The 24,420-nt window shown below is 32.7% G+C and overlaps 1 pseudogene; it reads left to right on the top strand.

Annotated features, from left to right (window-relative positions):
- The first annotated feature begins 13,967 nt into the window (after positions 1-13,967).
- Positions 13,968-15,674, top strand: LOC124974212 (GATOR complex protein NPRL3-like; annotated as a pseudogene).
- The last annotated feature ends 8,746 nt before the right edge of the window (positions 15,675-24,420 follow it).

Raw genomic sequence — 24,420 nt, 5'->3', positions numbered from 1 at the left:
TAAATATAAGAATCAACCACTTAGAAAATGTTAAAACCACTGGCTAATCTGCTAGTTAGGCATGATATGTGCTTACCCTGTTTTAAAATTTATCTCAGCAAAATTTTTATTCTGGTCTCTATAATGTTAATATCTCATAATTTGTACATTTAACAAGTATGAACGGGACAGGAGTTTTTCCAAGTCTTTAAAACAAACCTTAAAGTTCAATGTATTTTTAAGTATAGATAAAATAAAATTATCAATATTGCACAAGATGAGTTAGTCAGGTTCCTATCGTTTTAGGATATTGTCAAAAATGGAGATGAGCAAATATCAAAACAGAGCCTATATTATAGTTTTAAAATACGTTTTTCAATTGGTATTTTCCCATTGTAGAAAAAGTGTTCTCAAGACTGTCACTGTGTTTAAACAGTTTACTCTGTAGCCAGGTGTGGTGAGGTGGAGTTACTGTTGGGGGGATTTCTATGCTGGGTAATAACAGGTGAGCAGGGGATGAACTGTGTATTCTGCCAGCACAGTTTAAACCAGTAGAATTGTTTTCCTTTAATTTCAGTTTAATGTCTCTGAAAGGTATTTATGGAGTTTGTATTATTTTATAAATATGTTTGCATCCTCACCATTAACACAAATCATTGAATTTGATTTTTCTGTTCAGGACAATGTAACTAAATTCTTTTCTCCTAAATAACTGCATAGGAATTAACAGCAAAAGTCCACCAGTTTATTTTCATTGGAGATAAAGGACTGGAAATATTCAGTAGCAGAGTATGGTATGGAATAGAATCTGTTTATCCCTTTTGTGATTCTTCATTTAGTAAAAGAATTATGGTTTGGTTTGTAGACATTTTGGAAAAGACACTGTAAGACTAGAACATGTTTATGAACTTGTCATTACTAGACAGATATCAAACTAGATTTTGTTCATCAATAAGAAATACATGGAATAAATCAACAAGAAATAGTTTGAAACAGGTTAATACAGTTACTAAAATCTTTTGTTATTTTATTTTGGGATATTTACCTGAAAATGCGGCAGAAGATGGCAGTATAAATCCTTTTAATTTAGACAAAGTTTAACATTCAATTTATTTAGAAAGTATTAATATATACAAAAACTTTTCATTAAAATAATTTATAATTTTGTCATTACTTAAATATCATTTGATTGAAGTCATGGTTTATATTATTACTATTATCAGATGGTTTATTACATAAAATGTCATTTCTTATATATAAACATATCAACTGATAAACTATAAGACTGTTTTAAAAAGTAAAATTTAAACAAATACTGCCTAATGTAATTATTTTTAATTTGTAATGTCACTTTCCATGGCGTTAGATGCATACTTTAATGATACATACATAAGATTTCAACAATAATACAATCATTAAACTCAATCTGGAAATTTTTTAAAAATATGGAAAAGGTGAAAAAAATCAAAGATTATTTTCTTGGTAGTAGTTTACTTCCTCAGTGTGTTCAGCAACTTTGCTGAGATTTTTCTGGCAAAGCGAGTTAAAATAATCATATGGAAGATATACCAGAACTAACATAAACCAATAGAGAAGGTAAATTAACCAACAAACATGGAATACCATAAATTGATTTAAATAGAAAAAAACAATCAATTGCTACATTGTAATGGTTGTTTGAATTGACTTACTTGAATTGAATTCCTTAGGTAACTTTTTTAATAAACTGTGACCTATGTTGAATTTACAAGTATATTGTAACTTTAGACTTAAGACTGACTTTAGTAGCTCATCACCTAATTTTTTAAGTTCATTTTGTTTAATTGAACTCTTCATTTTTCAAATGCCTCATAAGATAATATGAAGCAAAATATATTGGAGAGTTCATTTTAAAAAGTTAGTATTGAAGCTAAGAAAATAGGGTTTATGTATTACTCTCCTGATTCCAAATACTTCCCATTTCAACAGCACTTTTTTTAAGCAGTGCAATAAAATAATAGTGCATGGATAAACATATAGAAATACTTTTAATCTTCTGAAATGTACAGAATGACTTTAAGTAGAATCAATATTCCATTTTTAACCCAGTATGTTAATATTTAAACCTGTGAAAACAAAAATGAAACAATGTTAACTTACCAATATTCCTTTAATCCTTGATAACTCACAATTAAAAGAGATAGGAACAATATAAACAATGATTTTGAGAACGGAAGAAAGCTCTTTCTAAATTATCAAGACATCTAATAGTTTTTCACCAGAACATATTTTGACATGGTTCTTTTTAGTATGCTGAGTTGTGCTTAGGGAGAATTGGTAGCTTAAAATTGTATACTCTCAAATGCCGACCCAGTCTTAACATCTATCAAAATAATATGAAAATAGTAATACCATGTTAAAACACATAATTATAATAGCACTCGTTTTACCCATCTACACACTAAACTGCATGGTCAAGGAAAAATTAAGCCAAAGTGAACAGGAATTGTTATTTCAAATGCATCATCTGTTTTGTTCTTTAAAAATCCATTTTTTTCTTTTTATAATCTCTAAATACAAGCATACAAAGAAAATATTATTAATAAGCATTGCAATATGTGAAATACTAGCTAATATCTTGTGTATCTGAAATGTATAAGCTAGAGAAATTTAATAATATATTTTCATGTGTGTCTAAGTATAATAAAGAGTAGTGAGTTGGGGATAAAAATAAGTTAGCTGGATAGTAGAAATCAATTAAAGAATAAATTCAAGTCTCCTGTGTGGCCCATAGGATTGTCTAACACAAAATATGAATGTAAAAGGAAGCACTAGAGAAGAGAGACTCACTGGCATACAATAGAAGGAGCACATTTGTCTTCCACAGGATGCAGGGGAAGCTGTCTTCTTAGGAGAGTGAAAAACTTCAAGCTAGAGAGTAGATAGGAAATGGTAGAAGTTAAATTTAAATGAAGAAAGATATCCTAAGAATTGATATTGGAGTAAGGTGTAACCATGGAATGCTAGAACAGAAGAGGGAAATGGGTAAAATGATAAGGAAACAGAGAATGTGCATGCATTTTCCTTTATGATTGGCAATGCCAGGTATGTTGGATTTAGAAGGCAAAACGTAGTTCTGAAGAAATAATTTAGGAATTTACCTGGCAGATGGTGGATTTGCAGTCCTTCTTTTTGTCCTTATAATATAATAGGTAGATATGATTTAGAGCCAGTTGAGATATATTTTTTAACTTTAAATTTTATATTCTCTGATATTTAATATACTGTTATCATCTTTCCCAAAACTATCAAAGACATAATTTTTAAACAATGTTGATAGATTTTTTTAAGAAAGATTGATAAATTAGCTCCTTTAATTATGCTATTTTTCATATTGTTACCAAATAACTTAAAAGGGGATGGAGAAAAAGAAAGAAGATGATTTTCCAATAAATGCAATTCATTTATTTCCAATAAATTCTGTAATCTAACTTATTTGCTTTTTCATATTCCTATTGACTGGGGGAAAATATGTCTATAATGTGTACAATTGTTCTGTATGTCATCTGGGTAATCTATTAATAAATCAAAATTTTGATGATTGCCATACTTATATGACAAGATTTTAAAAAGAAAGTTAAAATACATTAACTGTTCAAATCTCACATTGCCTATTCCATGCCACTGCAGTGTATTAAGTGTTGGCAAGATTAGAAGGCAAATTCTGATGAAGGAAACTTGATGCTTGAACTGCGAAAGTTTGTAATTTCATTATTGTCCTCTAACCTCAGTGTGATAGGGGTTGGGTCCAAGAGCATGATGCAGTTAGACCTTGGCTTTACCTAAATCTAACCAACTATGGTGGATGAAAATAAAGCAAAGCCAGCAAAAGTCTCTATGAAGAAAGTAAAGTGAGCCAAGAGGAGAAAAACAGAAAGTAGTCCCTACAGGGTATTGTTAAAAATCAATTTGACAAATGATACTAATAAATAGGCTGAGTACTTGAGGACTGAGAAGGACTCATTGAATCTTAAAATAGATAAATTATTGACAACCTCAGTGACTGCTGGAGAAAAAAAATCAGAAGTTATACAGAACATCTGAAAAGAAAAAATATATATGAGGAACATGCAGTCTACTTTCAAAGAACACTATTCCATTCTTAGCATATAAAAGTATATTTTTAACATACTATAATTGCATGTATGTTTCTGTCTTACAAGAAAATTGAATTTATTTTAAAATTTTATTTATTTATTTATTTATTTACATTTAAGTAGACAATTATTGTACTGCTCAAGAATAACATTATTTTCCGACTAACCTTTGTCATGAAAGAGAACTATCTAAATCACAAAGTGCAGTGTTTTTTTCCCCACTGTGCACAAATGCAGTACAACTTTTCATTCCTCTGCTTGTACACGATGTAGAGTCACACCATTTGTGTTATCATACATGTACATAGGGTAGTGATGTTTGTCTCATTCCACCATCTTTCCTTCCCCCTGCACCCTCCCCTCCCCTCATTTTCCTCTACACAATCCAAAGTTCCTCCATTATTCCTTACTCTCAAACCCCATTATGTATCGGCATCCATTTATCAGAAAGAACATTGACCCTTTGGTTTTTTGGGATCAGCTTACCTCACTTAGCATGACATTCTCCAGTTCCTTCCATTTACCTGCATGTGCCATAATTTTATTCTTTTTTATGGCTGAGTAATATTCCATTGTGTATATTTACCACAGTTTCTTTATCCATTCATTTACTGAAGGGCATCTAGGTTGGTTCCACAATCTAGCTATTGTAAATTGAGCTGCTATAAACATTGATGTAGCTGCTTTACTGTAATTTGCTAACTTTAAGTCCTTTGAGTATAAGCCAAGGAGTGGGATATTTGGGTCAAATAGTGGGTCCATTCCAAGTTTTGTAAGAAAGTGCCATACTTTCTTACAATTGGTTGCACTAATTTGGATCCCACCAGCAAGGTATGAGTGTACCTTTTTCCCCATATCCTTGCCAACACCTATTGTTGCTTGTATTCTTGGTAATAACCATTCTAATTGGAGTGAGATGAAATCTTAGGGTAGTTTTGATTTGCATTTCTCTAATTACCAGAGATGTTGAATATTTTTTTCATATATTTGTTGATTAATTGTATATCTTCTTATGTGAAGTGTCTGCTCAGTTCTTTAGTCCATTTATTGATTGAACTATTTGTATGTTTAGTGTTAAGTTTTTTGAGTGCTTTATAAATTCTGGAGATTAGTGCTATATCTGAAGTGCATGTAGTAAAGATTTTCTCCCACTCTATAGACTCTCTCTTCACATTATTGATTGTTTCCTTTGCTGAGAAAAAGTTTTTTAGTTTGAATCCATCCCATTTGTTGATTTTTATTTTTATTTCTTGGACTTCGGGAGTTTATTAAGGAAGTCAAGTCCTAAGCCGACATAATGAAGATTTGGGCCTATTTTTCTTCTATTTGGTACAAGGTCTCTGGTCTAATTCTGAGGTCCTTGATCCATTTTGAGTTGAGTTTTGTGCAGGGTGAGAGATAAGGGTCTAATTCTATTTTGCTACATCTGGATTTCCAGTTTTCCTAGCACCATTTGTTAAAGAGGTTATCTTTTCTCCATTGTGTTTTTGGCACCTTTGTCTAGTATGAGATAACTTTATTCATGTGGATTTGTCTCTGTGTCTTCTGTTGGGTACAATTGGTCTATCTGTCTATTTTGGTGCCAATATCATGCTGTTTTTGTTGCAATTTCTCTGTAGTACAATTTAAGGTCTGGTATTGTGATGCCTCCTGCTTCACTCTTTTTGCTAAGTATTGCTTTGGCTATTCTGGGTCTCTTATTTTTCCAAATCAATTTCATGATTGCTTTCTCTATTTCTATGGAAAGAGACATTAGGATTTTAATTGGAATTACATCGAATCTGTATAGCACTTTGGTAGTATGACCATTTTGCCAATATTAATTCTGCCTATCCAAGAACATGGGAGATCTTTCCATCTTCTAAGGTTTTGGTTAATTTCTTTATTCAGTGTTCAGTAATTTTCATTGCAGAGGTCTTTCACCTCTTTTGTTAGATTGATTCCCAATTGTTTTATTTATTTATTTTTTTTGACAATACTGTGAATGAGGTAGTTTTTCCTAATTTCTCTTTCAGAGGATTCATCACTTATGAATAGAAATGCATTAGATTTATGACTGTTGATTTCATACCCTGCTACTTTGTGGAATTCATTTATTAGTTCCAGAATTTTCTGGTGGAATTTTTTGGATCCTCTAATTATACAATCATGTCATTGGCAAATAGTGATTGTGTGAGTTTTTCTTTTTCTATTAATATCCCTTTAATGTCTTTCAACTAATTGCTCTGGCTAGAGGGCAATGTGTCTTATTCTCTACAGAGAAAATTCTTCAGGCCTTGTGCTTCCTTCAGAAGAATTTTTGTATCTTGTTCTTTGATTTTTTTCTTCTACATTTATTTAGTATATTCCATAAGAATTTTTTGATACTTACATCTCTTTGATATTATGACAATATATAAAATCTCTAAGGGAACAGATAACTGTGCTTTATTATATCTTCCAATGCATTTTAACAGATACAGTGAATTTTTCAAAGAGCATAAGCACATTTCTCTTTGACTTATTAGCAATTGTTATCAAAGTGGAATTTCATAATATGGAAAATTTAAAGAGCTTAGTCTTTTGTGTATGTTTGTGTGGTTGCATGTATGAAAAATTACAACTTGGTGGAAATAGGAAGGACCAAAAATAATAGAAAATCATAAGGAGAAGTACTGAGTTGGAGAACTTCCATTGCCATCTACCAAGACTTTGCAATTATAATCCATAACCCTGCATAAGACTGGACCCAAAAAAAACAAGTAGACCACTGGAACATTACAGAGATTCAATAAACATACTAATACATAAAGGATATCTAGAATTTTTTTTTACATACAAGTAACACTAAAATATAGTCTGGGAAATATATTCCTTTCATTGATTGAGTTGACTCAATTTGTTCACTATGGAATCATTGAGACTCATGGTACTCAATCTATAAAATCAGTGTTTTACAGATTGTAAAACCACGGCAATTGGTACACTTGAAAAACACTAAACTAAAACATAAATTTTGATATACTTTACATTTAAATTTGAGAGTTTAAAAAATACCAAGACTCTGCTGATATTGTAAAATTGCAGCTCATGAAATAGAATAAAATATTTGTGTATATCTGGCAAAATACTAGCATACAGAATACATTAGGTAAATTAAACATGAATAGGAAAAAAGACAATGTAATAAAATTTTGCATGTGTTAAACCATCCTTGTATGCCATGGGTAAGTCTTGCTTCTCACAATGTCTGATACTTTTAATGTGCCATTGAATATTTTTTTCTCAAATTTTCTTGCGCATTGTGCATCATTGTATATCAGGGATATTGGTCTGTAACTGTTTTCTTGTAATTTCTTTGTGTATATCAGGTATTGACATAATTCTATTCTAGTGTAAGGAAATTTAAATGTTCTTTGATTCAATTTTGGGGGTAGTTTGAGAAAAAATGCAATTAATTCTTCTTTAGTGTCTGGTAAAATTTATTGTTGGGCCATACAATCCTTCTACAGATTTTGGGTTTAGTATTTTTGTTTGTTTCTGTTTTGTTTTGTTTTTCCATAAAGCTTTCATACAGCAAAGGAAACAAAGTGAAAATACAGAGTATAAAGTGGAGAAAATATATTTGAAAAAATATTCTAGCTTCTAAATATATTTGAAAATACTCTAGCTTCTAATATTCTAAGTTAATCAGTAAAGTATTTAATGGCAAGAAAAATGTACTAATAGACATTTCTCCAAATAAAACATAAATGGCCACAAGGTGTATAAAAGAAAAATGCCAAAAATCAATATACAAGGGAAATGCAGAATAAGTTATCATTAAGATGGATATTTTATAAATAAAAATGAAACAAAACAAAACAAAATAAAGGGTACGTTTTAGCAAAGATGAAGAGGAACAGAAATGGAAACCCTTATTCACTGTTGTAGGAATGTAAGTTGTTATAGTCAATGTGAAAAAGAATACAAGGATTCCTCATAAAATTAAAAATAGAAGTGTCATATAATACAGCAATTAATACAGTTTAAAATTAACAAATATACATTTCTGAGTATATATCCAATTATATTAATCAAGGTCTTAAAGATATATATGTACCCTCACACTTTTATGGTATTTTTCTATCAGCCAAAATATGGAAACAGCACAAATATCTATTGATGGATAAATTTCAAAAGAAAATATGGCATGTACACACAATGAAATATCATTCTGCAATAATAAGCAAGGAGATCTTCCCATTCATGATACCATGGGTGAACTGAGAGGACCTCTTCCTGAGTGAAAAGAACAAGAGTTGCATGATTCCCCCTATATGAAGTAATTAAACAAAATATTAAAATTTATAAAAGCAGAGAATTAAACAGTTTTTGCCAGGGTTGGCCTGAGGGAAATAATTCCTCAATAGGTATAGAGCTTCAGTACTGTATGCTAAGGAAGTTCTAGAGATCTTCTGGACCTACAGGTAATGATAGGGTATATATTGAGAATACACCTCATGTTTACCATATATTAAACAAACAAAACCCAAAGGAAGTGTTGGAGATGAGGAATATACTTAGTATCTTGACTATTGAATGTAATGATGGTTTCTTGGGTGTATGCATATGTCCATACACATAAATATAAATATTTGTACGCATGTATATGCAATTTTTCATATATCAAATATAACTCAAAAAGTGTAAACAAATCATATTATAAATTATATGCCCAGTCTCATTCAAAATATTAAATTGAAAAATATTTCCTTGACAGGTACACTTAATGATAATATAGAAAGTGACAAATCCCACCATTCTGCTGAACTAAAATATTTGAATAAAATAAAAATTGTATTTGCTGAATGAAATATTTGAAATTAAATATTTGAAAATATAGAAATAAAATATTTAAATTACTCATTGACCTATTCAATGGCAAAGAATCAATGACTTTAGAATCGTTCCCCTGTAGTCAGCTACATTTCATGTAATGATTGTAAGCATAATACAGTTTTTTTAATAATTTTATAATTCCTATATTAATAGAGTACTCATAAAATTCATTAAAACTTACTAGAGTTTCCAGGAAGTGTTATATTAAAATATTAAATATAGCAATAAAATATATTACTTATAATATTTTATTAGTAAATGTTTATATATGTTATTAATGACACATTTTGTTTTAATGCCTTCTTATTCAAATGGTAATGATTAAAAATTTTTAGTATGAGTAAACAAAAATTATACACTTAATTAAATCACCATTAAAACCATTATGTGGATAATGCCATGAAAATACACTATGTTTATCTTTTCCTGAATTAGCAATAATAATTTAGTATGCATGAAATATACAATGATTATAATTATTATTGGCTGGTTTATATTATTGTATTTAAAAAGATCCTGATAAAATAAACCTAATTTTAATTAAATCTTAACATATGTATTTTTGTACCAAAGGGAAAGATTTTCACATACATAATATATTTCTGTATGCAGTTTGTGTCTCTATGCACAATTATATATATATTTATATATACATAAATTATAATGTACTTCTAATGCTCTCATCTTTACCATGATATAAAGACATCAAGAAACTGTACCATGATGCCAAAAGTAATTTGTACCCTTTGATTTTATTTTCAAATTGACTAATTTAAATTTTAAAGAAAACTAATAAAACAATTTTTCAAAATATAGTAAATTTGGGGGTAAATCATAAAGATATTTCATTTCAGCTCATACCTTTTAATTGAGGTAATTCTGTCAAAGGGGATGTAGGGTCATTGGATCCAAGCAACTGTGAATACATATAATTGGCAAATGAACAATCAGCATTTCAGAACTGGTACTTGAAAGCTTTATAAAGCAGATAACTGATCACTGCATTGTTCAAGACCGGCAGGTGTTCTCACAAATTACCTGAAGTAATTTGCAGTAAAGTACTGCCACAAAGTTTCACATTAAATATGGGTATGATGTATGTAGTTCTTTCTACAGAAGTAAATCAAAGGTAGTTTTCTTCTTTTTTTTTTTCCAGGTATTTACTAATTACCATATAATTATTATCTTTGCCTATAAGAAAATATGTAGAATACATATTTTAAAAATGCAAGGTGACATTTCCAAGAGCTTAAGTTGCCTAAATGGTTAAGATTTAAATTTTTATTTTTAATGAGAAAAATGACACCTATAAAAGAGATTTGTGTGTGTGTTAGTATAGTGGTTACTAGTGGTTATTCATAGATTTGTTTTATAAGTAGTTATTAGACAATTATGCATATTTAAACTTATACACTCATCTATCAAGATGTCATAGAGGTAATTTCACCAGAGGGCATTTTTCCTTTAAGCATTTCTGAAGGCACTTAAACTTTTTTTCCAGAAAATCTTTTAGTTTATATATATATAATTTTTATATGCTTAATTTTTGATAAACCATGTGGGAGTTATGGCAATTTCTATGCTGTCAAAAGATCTTTGCAGTTGGCACAGCACATTTAGGTAGTAAAATCATTTTTTTTCTCTTTTCAACAATAAATTAAACAGCTACTATAACCTATTTACTTTATATAACTCTTAGTTCTTTATCCTTTTGATTTTTTATAACTCTTAGCTTAAATATAAACACCTTTTGCACCTGTGAAAAATATTTTCCTTTATATTTTTTTTCTGTAGGATTCTTTCTAGGTTCATTTGTTTATTGTAGTATTAATCATTTTATTAGAAACAAAGAAAAAGGAACACATTATCCTTTGCCTCCTTGGGTTACAATCATCAAAATCACTCTTCTATTTCTATGTTTTGTCCCACTAGATGTCCTTAGGGATATTCTCTCTGATAGCAATGCTATATTCTGAAATACTCTCTGAAGGACTTGCTGATACTGTTATACAGTAAACCTTCTTAATTCATAGTCAAACTATTCTCTATCAGGAAAATGTGTAGTATAATAAATATATAATGAAGTAGCATTCATTTATCATTATCAAATATTATGCACTGAATAATATATATTATATAATGTATAGTTTTATACAATGAGTGGTGCACTTGGCTTGTTTACACCAGCATCACCATGAACACACAAGCAATGCACTGCATTGTAACATTTTAACAGCAGTAAGATCACTAAGCAACTGGAGTTTTCAACGTCATTATAATTGGATGGGATCATTATCATACATGTGCATCACTGGGTAAGACATCTATTATGCAGTGTCTCATAGCAAAATATTATTATCTCTTATTCAAACTTCTTTGCTACAAATTTTTCTCTCTAATACAGACACATAAATTTTAATGTTTACAAATTAGAAAAATTTAAAGTTGCTGAATTGATAAACGAGTGATTTACATAATTTGTGGCAACAGTTAAGAACAAAGTCTACAGGAAGAAAGTATAGATTCATTGTATTTACTATAATTAGAATTTTATAATGTAATTAAAATGAACACTTATTCTTTACACATGGTCCGATACATGTCCCATAATTTTGATAAAGTTTAAAGTTAACAAATAAAACTTAATCCTTAAGCTATGGGCAAGAAATACCAATTGTAGAGAGAGTTATCACATTTTACTCATTTTCTTCAAATCTAATCATATTTTCATTTTGGGAAGATAAAAACTTCTCAAAGAAATGTCTCTTTTTAAGACAATTAACTAATTTTGGGAGATTTTTACGTAAGATTAGAAAAACATTTCATACCAAAATGTTATAGTTCTCTATGAATTATAAAATGTACATCTCTCAATGATGTGTATCCTTACGTTGCAGATTGAAAAAAAAATTGAATTGCCACCAAATTTTAAGACTACTTTGGCAGGTGACATAAATATATGATTTAAGAAACACACAGGGCCTCATTTTTATTAACTTGATTTGTATGTATTTATTTAGTTATTTTTGTTTAGTTTTCAAAATTACTTGAAAACAATATGGAACAAAATTGGAAGCTTTTGATTTTTGCATTTTCAAAAATGAAGAATTTTAATATAACAGAAAAGAAGAAGAAGGAATAAAAAAAGAAAACTCTGAAAGTCATTTTAGGAATTCCAGAGCTTAATTGGTTACTATCTTCCATCTCAAAATGAACTGTATAAAAATAACGAGAGGGATATAAACTAATATTTAAACAAATGAGCTGAAAACCTCAGGTAACTGAAGCATGTTTCTGAGTGTAGATAATCTGCAGTAGGAGGACTGTGCCTCAGGTACAGAGGTAGGAGACACACAAGGACCTATGACAGCTCCCCAAGAAGCCTTGTCCTCCCTTACGCTTCACACTGGGAAACACACCACCCTCCCGCCCACTCCCATTAATCACAGAGCACCTTTCTTAAAGGAAAAAAAATCTAGACAACACCAAAATCCTCTAAATGCTAATGGAAACTGAAGGACATGTATCCATACGGAGTTTACCGAGCTGTCTCTATCCAGGAATCAAAAAAAAAAAAAAAATTATACCCCACTGCTGCTGCTCTTGGCTTGGTTAAGCCCCTGATGGTGGCTTGATTCTCTCACACATACGGAAAACATTATAGATTGTGTTTATTGAATGTTTTACATTTAAATATAATCACAGTTGTACTTAGTACTTATTACATGATAGCATATTTGACAAAAAAATTTGTTTTTTGTTTCAGAAGACTGAGGCAGGAGGATCACAGGTTCAAAATCAGCCTCAGTACTTAGCAAGACCCTAAGCAACTTATTGAGATCCTAAAAAACAACAACAAAAAAATGGGGGGTCTGGAGATGTGACTCAGTGGTAAGTGGTTAAGTACCTCTGGGTTCTATCCCTGGTACAATAAATAAATAAGTAATTAATCATTTTTAAGACTTATAATGCCTACCTTTGGGCTCATAATGACTTATGTTAAGAATTTATTTGTGATGCATGTATTTAACATATTGGTTATATTTATAACAGCAAATCTTCATTTTATATCTTTGTAACTTCTAAATTATTTTTTCCACAAAAAATTCTTTTTAAATGACACATTTTTTACTACCCTTATTATGATGAATCCATTTATTACCTTCATTGACCCATAATTACAAGGTATGATTAAAATGTACAGATAATCTCTGCTACTTTAAACAACCCACATATATTTTCCACTCCCCCTGCCTCAAAATTCATCTTTATCTTTAGGAACACTAAAAATAATTCTTAATTTATGCAGAATTAATTTAGTGTTTTATAACTCTTCAACTAGAATACATCAACATATGATTAACTCTCTAAGGTTTGCCTTTCAAATGATTGATTTTTAAAGAGTTATTTATGTACGTACAGTTTCTTCCAGGAAACACAAAGGATTTTCCCTTGAGGGTTTTTGAAACACAAAAGATACCACTGTATAATTTTCCCAAATGAACTTTTTTTTTTTTTTTTGGTAGTGCTGGGAATTGAACCAAGGGCCTTGCGCTTGTGAGGCAAGCACTCTACCAACTGAGCTATCTCACCAGCCCAGAAAATACATTTTTTATTAGACCAGCCTTTATTAAGTTCTTATAATGATGATTGGCACAGGTATGTCACTTATGACACTAAAATTATGTTGACATATCAATGCCACATAAAATATTTTGTATAACCTTAGGTATAGCTAACTTAATAAAGCATGTTTGCCTGCTTATGCTGTATTATCATCAAACTGGCATATGGTTGTCATTTAATTTCTTTCTCATTTACGATTATTACTTTCACTCCACTCTACCTTTACATCATCAATTTCTTGGTAGTATTATAAGCATTACAACTATCACAGAAGAAAACATAGAGTTTTAAGGAGCGCTCCACTGGCGGTCCGCAGTCAGTCTGCTGGCTGCTGTGGGACAATTGGCAGATAAGGCATGTAGCAGATATGCTGTTAACAACGCGGGTGACCATGCCGATGACCAGGATGGTGACTCCAGGTTTTCAGATGTTATTTTGGCAACAATTTTGGCAACCAAGTCTGAAATGTGCGGCCAAAAATTTGAACTGAAGGTAGATAATGTGCTGTTTTTTGGGCACCGGACACTGCTGCAGCATGCTCTGGGGCAGGTCTCCAAAACAGATCCGTCCCGAAGAGGGAAAGCGCCTACCATGATTCTTTTTAATGTGGTGTTCGCCCTGAGGGCCAACGACGACCCTTCGGTGATCAACTGTCTGCATACCCTGTCCCGTTGCATTGCCACGGTCCTGCAGCATGAGGAGCGCCACTGCCAGTACCTCACTCGGGAGTCCAAGATGATCCTGGCGCTGCAGGATGAGGTGTCCGCCGTGGCTGACGCAAATGAGGGTCCGCAGTCCCCGTTCCATCACATCCTGCCCAAGTGCAAGCTGGCAAGCGACCTCAAGGAGGCGTAGGACAGCTTGTGCTTGTCTGGTGGGTGCGGCTCCACATCAACAGCTGGCTGGAAGTGAGCTTCTGCCTACCACACAAGATCCACTATGCTGCCTCCAGTCTGATCCCCCTCTGAGGCCATTGAGCGGAGCCTGGAAGCCATCCGCCCCTACCATGTCTTGCTACTGCTCAGTGATGAGAAGTCCCTGCTGGGTGAGCTGCCCGTCGACTGTTCCCGGTTCTGGTGTGGATGATCAAGACCACATCTGCTGTGAAGAACCTGCAGCAGCTAGCCAAGGACGCTGACCTGGCTTTGCTGCAGTGTTCCAGCTTGCGGCTCACCTGGTGTACTGGGGCAAGGCTGTCATCATCTACCCTCTGTGTGAGAACAACGTCTGTGTGCTGTCTCCCAATGCCAGCGTGTGTCTGTACCGGCACTGGCTGAGCAGTTCTCCCGCCAGTTCCCATCCTACGACCTGCCATTCATCCTTGCCAAGTTCTCCTTGCTCATTTCCTTGTCGGAGTTCAGGAACCCCCTGACGCCCCCTGCAGGAAACCAGGCTCATCCAGATGGTGGTGTGGATGCTGCTGCACTGGCTCCTCATCCAGGTGCACACCTATGTCTGCCTGATGGCCTCCCCCAGTGAGAAGGAGCCCCGCCTGCGGGAGGAGGACGTCCCTTTCACTGCCCGGGTTGGTGGCCGCAGCCTCAGCACACCCAATGTCTTAAGCTTTGGCTTTCCAACCAGCAGTGATGACATGACCCTCACCAGCCTCAGCATGGACAACTCAGTGCAGAGCTGCTCCCCAGTGGGGATTCACCACTGAACAAGCGGATAACAGAGAGCCTGTGGCCAGTCTGTGAGAGCACGATCGGGCAGCCAGCCTCAGTGTACCTTCTGCCCAGAACCCTGAGGATCTGCGCATGTTTGCCAGGCTCCTTCACTACTTCCGCGGCCACCACCACCTGGAGGAGATCATGTACAATGAGAACACTCGGCGCTCCCAGCTTCTCCGGCTCTTGGACAAGTTCCGCAGTGTGCTGGTGCTGACCGCCCAGGAGGACCCTGTCATTGCTGTCTTCCAGGCGCTGCTCACATGATCCAGGAAAAGAATGGGGCGTGAGGGTAGGCACTGTGGGTGGCCAGCCCTGGCCTGACTGAAGACCTGCAGAGCCCTTGACCTTCTTGCCACCGGCACCTTGCTCCCGTTCAGCAGCCGCTGTGGGGTCATCACACTCTGGGATGTCACTTTCAGTTGGTAAGGAGTAAACAAGTTTTATTCATTAGAAATATTTGAAAATGGAACTTATAGAGATGAAACAAAAAACTTCATAACATGATTTTATTATAGTCGTGTATGTATCACAAAGTAGAATGACTGTTTTAATAGTTTATAACTAGGATCCTTAGTCTCAGAGATTAGTTATTAAATAATTAATATGAACTCAAAAAATTTCACTACAATTATAGCTAAAATAACTGGTAATATAATTTGAGGGTTTTTTTTAAACTATTCCTTACAGTAGACAAAAAGAATACAAATATGTTTTCCTTTTCTGACATTTATAGGATTTGTTGTATAAAACATATAAAAATACTTTTATTTTAAAAATTTAAGATTAGTTTAGATATTATTCAAATACAAAATTCTACAGCGTTTTAACAAAACCTTGTTCAATTTTGAGCTTTTATAATCCGATAAACCACTAGTTCCACCATTTTGGGGGTTTTTATTTTTTCATAAGTATTTACCATGAAATTATTTTAAATGTGTTTTTACATATGTGGAAGATACAGAAAAAAAAACTAATAAATAATTTCAAATAATTCTCATCTTTGGTACTATTTTGTATTCATGGAATGTACAGAAATGCAATAATAATGTAACTATTTCCCTCATATTTTCCACATTGATCCATTTTGTGGGTCTAATTTTTTCATGAACTTGAGTAAAACCTGAGACATATTCCAAGAATATTATTTATTAACACTCCTTAATACCAACTTTCAGATAATTTTGTCTCCAAAAAGTTTTAGTTCAATAATAAACTTGACCACCCAAGTGCATAGTAATATTTCTGAACTTCGTTAAAAATTAAATTTTTTCTCCTATCCCAGCATAGGCTGCTTCTTCTACAGATGTCTAGAGCAGGATGAGGAAGTGTTACCATTTTTCTTCTGTTCACCAGTGTTGCTTTTCCTCAATGTCCTAATCCACTCGTAGTTATTTAACTTCCTTTTCTGATTCTTCCAGATCTAGAGGGAGGAAGAAGAGGGAAAAGATGTAAGAGTAATGAAGTGGTTTATTGAATTGAAACTGATATAAGTGTGGGTTGATTTCTTATAGCCAAGGAAGATATTGAGAGTGACATTTTTAATTGAGAAGAAATGTGTAGATTTTTTAGAGACTTTCTTTTCTTATACATCAATACCCTTTGAGTTCCTTAACACTTTTTCCTTCATCTGGTTACTCAGCATGTTGTCAGCTTCTGATTTATGATAGTAGACCTCCATTGATTTTGTCTTTTGACATTTCACCCATAACTGTCTTGGAAATTATCCTTTTAAAATGTGTTCAGGTCAGTTTTTATTGTTGTCCATGTCTAAGTGGAGTATATCTAACGTCCTTTGCCAAGACAAACTATAAGTAAGAAGAATGTTTCCAACATAGTCAGCTTATTTGCATTCAGAAGGTCCAGTGATCATCTTATCAAGCTATCGGAATTTCAAGGCATGTGTGTGGAACCAACCATTGTGTACCCTTCTCCCAAACATGTCAAGGGAAATAGGCCAGATTCTCTTAATGATCTCTTAAGACTCTTTTTCTTGGGTTAAGAATGAAGTGGAAGCATCATCATCTGTTAGAGTTCCAAAGAAGGAACTTATACTGTATTAACAGTACATCCCTCTCATTTACCTCTTCAACTGTACTGCTTTCATACAGTCTAAAGAGATAAAAATAAAGCTTACACATTAATTTTTGACTGCTTTTTTTACTTGCCCCTTTCCAAGTGGTCTGGGAGCTCACAGATGCGGGGGCTGTTAATATCAAGACTCTATTTGTCTTAAGACATTATGGGATTGAGTTGGTAGAAATCACATTTGGTATCAGTACAATATTGCAAAAGATTATAAGTGAAATGTTAGAGTAGTATAGAAAATGCAGAGTCTTTAAATCATTTTTAATACTTTCTTAAATTATCTCATTATTAATGTCCAGCCAGGAAATCACTGCCAAAACAATGTATATAATTTTGAGATAAGTAATTATTAATTATTTTATACTGACAACTGAGTGAATGGAAGATTTTTCAAATTTTATATTTCAGGACATAGATGTTTTAAGCATTTATTTTAAAATAAAATTTGGTGTACAATTGTGTATGAAATACATCACTTACTGCAGAATTTGTTTATCTTTTCAAGAGTTTTCTTGAGCTGCACAATTGATCATACATATTTCATACTATTTTAGATCTGGGCATTTTTGCTTTTGGTATAATTTAGTTCCAACTGTGTTAGAAATAAATATCAAATACTATCTGGAGGAAAACTGAGGGGAAAAGTGTTTTATCTGGTTAATTTAAATGTTAGGTCATTAATTATATTCTTCCTCATCAGTTTTTTTTTTTTTAATTCCCAAGACAGAGTATTACCATTCAAGTCATGTAAGTAGGCTCTAAGTCACAGCCATATCTGAGAGAGTTGGACATGTTTAATATTTAAAGTTTCACCATCTTTATTCCATTCTTTTTCTAGCTTGATTTCATGTACTTTAGAGGATAGAAAATTAGAAAAACAAGCAAAATGTTGCTCCCCAACTACTCAGAAGTTATGTTTCTTCTAGTAGTCACATTCACATGAATGAGGCTTGCAAGCAGAAAAGAGAAATGTGCTTTTTAAAAAGGAATTCCTGCCATATGCAATAATGTGAATGGGCCTGGAGAATAGTAGGATTCATGAAATAAGCCAGCCATCGAAGGACAATGCTACCTGATTCCATTTATATAAGGAATCTAAAATGGTGAAATACAGATAATCATAGAGTGGGATTGTGGTCCAGGGACTGGGGAGAAGAAATGAGGAGGTTGGTCAGAGTTCAAAAGGCTTCAGTTTTAGAAGAATGAGTCCTTGAAAGCTACTGTATGTCATAATGCCTATAGTTTACAGTACTGTCTTGTGTACCTAAAACTTTGTCAATAGTATAGATCTTCTATTAAGTGTTCTCATCACAAATCAAATAAAAACTTTTGGAGCAGATGGATGTTTATGATACTGCTTATAGCAATGATTTTATGACTGTATCCTTATCTCATTAAAATGTACACAATAATGTGGACATTTTTCATATGTCAATCACACCTGTATAAAATTGTTAAACTGATAAACAATGACAGCAGTTCATTATCACATTTCTGCTACAGAGTTTTCAGGGTAAGAGCTATAAATACATCTTAAATGAATGTGAGAAGTTATAAACTTATCCATTCAAACTGCCTCCAGTTCATTTCCACTTTAATTTATGTATACTCAGGAGTAGTTTATCTTATACTGGAGGTCAGCAAAAGGAGAAAGACTCCTGAAGTTTTCCCAGGCAAAGGAATGACACTTCTTCTGATGACCCTCTCCTTCCACTCTCACAGCCCCCAGATCAGCTGCTAGTCAGATTCCTGCCTCCTTCAGGATATCAAGAACTCGAAGGATAAAGGTAATAAAATAAGAGAATTGAAACATTTCATTCTTATAATAGCAAGAATCTGAGAAATGTGTGTGAGAATGTATATTTCTTGTGTCAGATACATAAAGGCAGATAATTATATATTAAAATAAATACATTGATATAGATTAACATTTGAAGATTCATTTTTATATCAACATACTGGTTCTAACAGCTCTCAGTGATCATGAATTTTTTTTTTTTTAGATTTGCTTTTGGCTTTGATTAATAGCTTATAGCCTCCATTCAATAGAACCTATGGTAAATGAAGTTTAGATATTAGAAGTTGGTAGAAGTTAAGATATTAGAAGTTTGGTAGAGAGGAATTAATCTAAATGTCTGTGGAAAAGTTGAATGATATAAAAATACAATTCATGACCTGCTCAACTCCTACCAGAATGCATCACAGAAAAAGCGGTGAAAAATATTTCTTTTTTTATTTTGGAAAATGCTTTTGAAGAGAAATTCAGTATAGTTGACAAGTTCTGTCTGTAGTTTGGGAAAACCAGCAGAAGACACGACCTCTGAAATAAGATTCCGTTTCATCAGTGTTGGCATTATTGAGTGAAAAATACAGATGTCAATATGTAAACTGCAAAACAAACAAAAAAGAATTTGTCATTTAAGATAAAGATAGGTAATGAGAACTATATTGATCCACAGGGTTGTTTTTGCAGGGACTGAAATTGTGGATTTTAAGTTCAAAAGCAATGAACAATCCAATAAATGCTATTTTGTTCTATATAACAAGAAAAAAGAATGGTGAATGAGGACTGATATGATCCACAATGAGAAAGTCATTCTCTCTCATCCAATTTGGTCTTGCATCTTCACACAATAATGATAACTCTACCAGCATCATGTTATCGTATAGGAATTCTGTGTGTGACAAGATAGAACCTTTGAAAATGCTTCTTAGAAATAGGCATCACAATTTCAGAAAAATTAATGTTATGTAAAAAAGTCATCAGATTCATTAATCATTCTCTACATTTCTGTCTCCCATAAAATTAGTTGTTGCCTCTGACATCTAAATTTTGCTTCCCTCTATCACTCTACTGTGCTTGAATCACCTCCTTTGTAAACTTGAGAGTTGATAGTGAACCACTAGATATTTATTTCATTTGCTTGCTAAATAAGGCCCCTACTTTTGGTTTTGCAATGTACCAGCTCTCAGACTCTGTCTCCATGGAAGGAGTCAGCTTGTGCTAAGTTATCACTTTGTGTACTTTAATTATTCTGTTCCCCATTTCTGAAGGACTTTGATTTTATGACTTGAAATATGTTACCATGGAAAACATTTCCAACTATATTGAATAAAATATGTGATGGAGACATTAAATGCTCACCTTTTTAATGCCACGTTGATGCCACATTAGCTTGCACCTGTAGATGTCCTTTTCTGTCTCTCTGTCAACTTATAAATATTCAGGCCCTCTATTATCTTATATGTCAATCTGCTATAGAAATTTTCTTTTTCATAGCAGATATATCAGAACTTCTTATTAAGCTTGCAATGTTAAAATAGCTTTCCGTTTATCTGGTATTTTACACTGTCTTCTATTTGTTCCCATTTCTATTATATATTTTCTCAAATATTAGTCACATAACTAAAATTTGAAAAATGTAGAAAAATAGAAAGGCAGGAAATATAATGTATAATTTTTAGATTGTGTTAATCATTTTATTTTCTTAATTATTAAATGCATATTTAATATAAAATTCTATATATACATACAGAAAAATACTCATTAGATAAGTAAAATTATATTCTATAGGTAGTATTATATGTAGTATTTGTTAAATTCAAAATTTAATGCTATTTTACCAATTGCCACTTCTATTTTTTCTTAATCTGTTACTCTAAATCATCTTTTACACTCTTCAGTGTTCAGCATTGAATTTTAGTTGTTTATTGACTATATTTAATCTATGTCTTTTAGGTAATTGGTAGCACATTCAAATAGATGTTTATCTAGCTAATGTATTATCAGAGATATGTCTTGATTTATACTTAAAACCTCACAATTATGTTTTTTCCCTTACAACTCAATCCAAATGGTTCATGTCTAAAAGCCATTGCTGTTTCTTCAACAACAGTTGACAGAACTTTGAAACAGTCTTTGCATTTCTCAGGACACTTGCTGCTCTAGGTTTCCATGGAGTCACAGTCTTCTGAGTTTTGCTGTACCAATGGTGCTCTCCATGTTCAGCCTCCTTGCCGTTTATCCTCTTTCTAACCTTTTATGATTGCTCTTCAGCAGTTGGTCTTCAGACCACCTCCCATCTCTAGATACACCTATTTTTAATTGTAGATCTACTTAAATAGCTCCAATAAATCTGCTAATGGTTTCTAAATTTTTACCATTAGGCAGGTCCTGTCTTCGGAGTTGCCTTATCCATTAACACCTCCCTCTAAATAGTCATTTGAATCCCTGTTGTACCCACTGCTCACGTCAAAGTGAATTGCTATTTTTTCTTATTTTTCCTATGCAACTTTTCATTCTTTGTTCTTAAAAAGTCTAGTGGATTTTCCACAATGTATCCTGGAGGTTTTATTATTTATGATACTTTCTTTTTGCCATTAGGCAGGTTACACCTGCCTTTGGACCCACATATTCTGGAATTTAGTCAATCTGTCAATTATTAAGTAATTAGTTTTAAATCTATACAGAAAAAAACCCTGTCACTTTCCTCAGAGATGCTTAAATAACATATGTATGGTTGATTGCTTGGCAGAAAAACCTTAAATCATTTGCTCTGATGGTTTCAGGGCAGGGATTTGTGCTCATTTTCAAACAGTATGTGGGCTATTTTGATTGAACTAGTGGAACACTAAGCCATGGTTTTATGTTGGTAGAAACTGCTAGAATACCATGAAGATGATTATTTTCATTTGAAAGTAAATGTTATATATGGAGGGAATAGCATGGAAGTTCAGTGATGGAATATTTTTAAAAATAGTTTTATCATTTTAAAGTTGAATACATTTGTTACACTTAGAATTTCAGTCAAATTTGCACAACATGATCACAGACCTTTTATAAGAGTGTCATTTGAACTAATCCATTAGCCTTGTCCAAATTAGCCCACTTGTTTGTAATGTATTAAATGCACTACAAATCCTAACATGTTTGTTATGCTCCATAATTATAGCACCTGTTAAACAGCCCACAGCAGCTGTACTTTCAGCAGATTACAGGCCATTAGGCAAGTTATACAGTACATTCTTTTAATAACCTATTTTCTCTTCTTTTGCATGAGACTTTCTGGTTCATAACATGAGAACTTTGTCATGGCCCTTCACTGATTGAGATGAGGACAATGGTTTTAAAATTATCAGGATTCTTAGATATAATTTGCAAATGCTGAGATAAAATGCAATAGTAAAATATTTCACTAACTTTTAATCCAATTTATGATTTTTTTTCACTTGGGAGGGGATGGCTTCAGATTTATCATGCTCTTTTTTTCCTACAATTTCTTGAAAATAAGTTAAGTATAAACTACATGGTAAGGAAGCGCAAAAACCCATATTACAAGTTTTTGTTAGGGGTCCAGACAGTTGCCAAATGGAGGAAACATCTGGCATCTATTTTATTCTCTCATTAATTTTTAAGCATTTGCAGGTTGTCTAAATCATCAAAACCCTCTGGTGCATGCAGACACATACACACAAAATTACATTTAGAGTAACAAAGAATATAAAATAGATGAGTCAATCTATTCACTTATTCAAAATTCAGGAGGGTCCAGAAGCTTGAGTCACTCTGCTGTGTACTGCCAATAAAAAAGGGAGAAAATGTAGCAGGCTGACTAGGTCCCTGTTCTCAGAAAGCATACAGTTTCCTTTAGAAGACAGGCTTTAATCAAATTAATCAGGAAAACAATAATAGCAACACATTATATATTTGTGTGTATATGTATGTATGTAGAAAGAGAGAAATGATAAGTAGATACATGTATGTATATCTATATAAATAACCATGTATGTGCATATACACACATATATGTATCAGATACATATGTAGGGGACCTTTATGTGTGTATACATGCATATATATATATATATATATATATATATATATAATGGTGAAGTAGAAATATTTGAATATGTACACATATGCATACACCAACAAACTGAGAACATTAAATATGCTAGGGTTCACCATAAGTATAATTTTCATTGAAATATATTATTAAATAGGTGATTATATTAGAGTAGGGCTTATGAGGGAGTGACTACACAATACAGGATTGTTCCTGGTAAAAGAACCATAGATACAGAAATTCTGTATAAGGGTGAAGCAGGGAGAATTTAGAAATTTTAAAACAGAATAATATGCCTGGATCACAGATAAGGGCAAGAGTTCATTTGAAGAGTCTGCATAGATTCTCCTGGACCAGTTCATTTGGCACTTCATAACCAGTCTGTTTGTTTGTTTGTTTGTTTTTTGTTTTGTTTTTTTGTCTTAATGCTCAGTGCAATGAAAAACCAGAAGTGCTTTTAGATATGGGAGTCTTATGATCAGATTTGCATTAAACACTCCTTTTGCTGCTTTATGGAGCATGGTGATAGATAAGGAAGGAAAGTGGTTTGTGATGAGTGGATATAAATATGGTACAAGGCCAAAGAAGATTAAAAATCTTGTCACATGTTCCTCAGATAGGACATAAATACCCAGAATATACAAAGAACTCAAAAAAACTTAACACTAAACAACCAAATAAACCAATCAAAAATTGTGTAAAAGAACTAAATGGATACTTCTGAAGAGAAGGAATACACAAAGTCAACAAATACATGAAACAATGTTCCATGTCTCTAGCAATTAGGGAAATGCAAATCAAAACTACTTTGATATTTCCTCTCAGTCCATTCATATAGCAATTATTAAAAACACAAATAATAAAATGTTGGCAAGGATGTGGGGAATATTGGTGGAATTGCAAGTTACTGCATGCACTCTGGAAAGCAGTATGGAATTTCCTCAAAAAAACAAACAAACAAACAAACAAAAAAAAAAAAAACTAGTTATGGAACCACCAAATGACCCAGCTATCCCACTCCTCAGTATATATTCAAAAGATTTAAAATGAACTCTTCATTTTACAAAACAGAAATGTTATAATCATTTAAACCTTTTTATTATTTAAAATCTATTTTGTCTGCTATCAATATAGCCATTCTACTGTGTTTTGTTTACTGTTTTCATTGAGTGTTTATTCTTCCTTTTTTAACTTTGAGCCTTTTAGCATATTTCAGTG

Source organism: Sciurus carolinensis, unplaced genomic scaffold (genome assembly GCF_902686445.1).
Source record: "Sciurus carolinensis unplaced genomic scaffold, mSciCar1.2, whole genome shotgun sequence".
NCBI lineage: Eukaryota > Metazoa > Chordata > Mammalia > Rodentia > Sciuridae > Sciurus > Sciurus carolinensis.
This window is presented reverse-complemented; position numbering and strand designations above follow the sequence as displayed.